We start from the raw sequence: 2,556 nt of genomic DNA, 5'->3' as shown, positions 1-2,556 counted from the left end.
AGCATGGCGAGACTGAAATCGGGCGGTAAGGATGCGATCACTGATCGGTTTCCATCCAACGAGTGCCTGTGCCGCGGTTTTACTCAGGACCATCCCGACGCCGTGCACATGATGTTCTTTGGCTCCCGAATACAGGACGATCTTCCCGTCGCTTGTCATTTTTCCATTACCCGTCCACCTCATTTCGCTGACACCAAGAATGTCAAGCCGGTAATTGTCGAATTCGTGCAGAAGCTGCTCCAGTCTCCCACACTGGTACAACGTTTGCACGTTCCAGGTTCCAATTCGTGTGATCGTATTGGCGTCGAGTATCCCGTTTTGCATCGGGCGCTGGACGACCTTTCGGCTTTGCTCCAGCACCGTCATCAAGGGAGAAACAGGGTCATCGCGCCGGTATTGTTTAGACCGCTGATTTTTGCTTGTTGTTTCCGTAGCAAGATAAATTTTACGGGATCAGGATGCTAGCCTGATGCCCAACCCTCCTCCTTTTTCACCCGGGCTTGGGACCGGCGTCGGCGGAGTTTAGCTTACAGCACCTAGTATTCCCATTCAGTGTCCCAACCAAGTACCAACCAGGCCCAACTCTTCTTTGCTTCCGAGGTCAGATGAGATCAGGCTTTGTCAGAGTGGTATGGCCGTAAGCCATAATAATGACAATAATAATAATAATAATAATAATAATAATAATAATAATAACCCATCCATCTTCTACCGCTTACTCCTTCTTCAGGGTCGCGGGGGAACCTGGAGCCTATCCCAGGGAGCATCGGCCACAGGGCGGGGTACATTATTATTATTATTATTATTATTATTTGTCATATCCCAGCCCAGCCACGACTCAATTTCCCAAGGAGCAACACACACCCCTTACACACGCATGCGCTCACCTTCCCTGGAGTTCTAATCACTCACACCTCTCACCAATCTCACACACACTCACACCACAGCTTATAGACACTCTTTCACCACAATGACTTTGCGAAGTATATGCTCAGTAGACTTGTTCTCTGTCGTTTTCCAAGCCGTTGATTCCCTGTGATTGTTCGCTTAGTTTCATCGACCTTATCTTCCGTTCCGACTACGTATTCTGCCTTACCCCTATTGTTTTGTTCGCTGATCGCCTGGCCTCTGCCTGCCTTACAACTACGAACTTTGATCACCCCTTTGCCTACGTATTCATCCTGCCGCGCGCTTCTGCTTCCATGCTCCCTATGGTACGTGACAGAATACTTCGCCTTCCTAAGGAAGCAGCGGGAGATCCGCGCTGGCAGCAAGCCATCGACGGCCACGGCCGGCTTATCAACGACCATGACCAAAGACTAGCCAACCTGACCGAGCAAGTAGCTAGGCTAAATCAAGCCACGCCATTCGCTACGGCAGCGACTACGCATTTACCCCCCACCCCGGCGGCGGAGAAATACGACGGGGATCCGGCACGCTGCCGGGGCTTTCTCTTACAATGCTCCCTGTTCTTCTCTACCTACCCAGACATGACTGAGAGTCGGAAGATCATCCATTTTATGGAACTTTTGACCGGGAGAGCTCTGCTCTGGGCCACAGCGGAGTGGGAGCAGGGAGATAGCACCATAGCCATGTATGATCAGCTGACGGAGCGTTTCCGGACTGTCTTTGATCACTCTCCAGACAACAGGGAGACTGCGGATAGCGGATTATGCTCTCGAGTTTCACACTGTAGCAGCGAGGAGCGGATGGAACCAACCCGCCCTCAAAACTATGTTTCACCAGGGATTATATCCTGACATCGTGACCAAACTAGCGTGTCGAGATGACCAACTAACACTCGACTCGCTAATTAGCCTGGTGATTTGCCTGGACCGTCTGCTACAAAGCCGCCGCCCATACACCGCGAGGTGGAGGCGGCCGTGCAAGGTCCTCCCGTTGAGCCCATGCAGCTGGGTCGGACACGGGTTAGCGTGGAGGAGAGAGAACGACGACGCCGCGAACATCGCTGTTTTTATTGCGGCAAAGAAAGGCACTTCGTTCAACAATGCCCTCTTAAGCAACGCCATGCCCCAGGAGAGAGCGCAACCACTAAGCAGTATCGGCCAAGGGTGAGTTTGGGTGTAGCAGCCCAGAGCTCGTTTCAATCTGCATTTGTTATGCCGGTCATATTAGAGTACTCAGGGCTGTCTTGTGTTTTAGAAGCGCTGATTGACTCAGGAGCGGCGGGGAATTTCATTGACCAAACCACCATACAGCAGCACAACATCCCCGTCCGTCCACTAATCACCCCACGCCAAATTCAAGCTATCGATGGAGCCCCCATTGGGAGGGGGTTCATTACACACTGCACTGAACCAGTCAACCTCCGCACCAGCGCCCTCCATCAGGAGAGTATGATCTTCCATGTCACTGTGTCTGCTCGACATCCAGTGGTCCTAGGCCTTCCTTGGCTAGAACACCATAACCCGAGAATTTCTTGGTCTCAAAAGGAGATAATACACTGGTCCCCTCATTGCATCAAGCATTGTCTCCAGACACCTGTGATCATGTTAGCAACCAAGTCCATAGAGAGCCCTAACACTACGACCACCA

General features: G+C 51.8%; 1 pseudogene; it reads right to left on the bottom strand.

Annotated features, from left to right (window-relative positions):
* Positions 1–524: 524 nt before the first annotated feature.
* On the bottom strand, positions 525–643 carry LOC128604533 (uncharacterized; annotated as a pseudogene).
* Between the last annotated feature and the right edge of the window lie 1,913 nt (positions 644–2,556).

The sequence above is a fragment of the Ictalurus furcatus genome, chromosome 2, assembly GCF_023375685.1.
Source record: "Ictalurus furcatus strain D&B chromosome 2, Billie_1.0, whole genome shotgun sequence".
Taxonomy (NCBI): Eukaryota; Metazoa; Chordata; class Actinopteri; order Siluriformes; family Ictaluridae; genus Ictalurus; species Ictalurus furcatus.
This window is presented reverse-complemented; position numbering and strand designations above follow the sequence as displayed.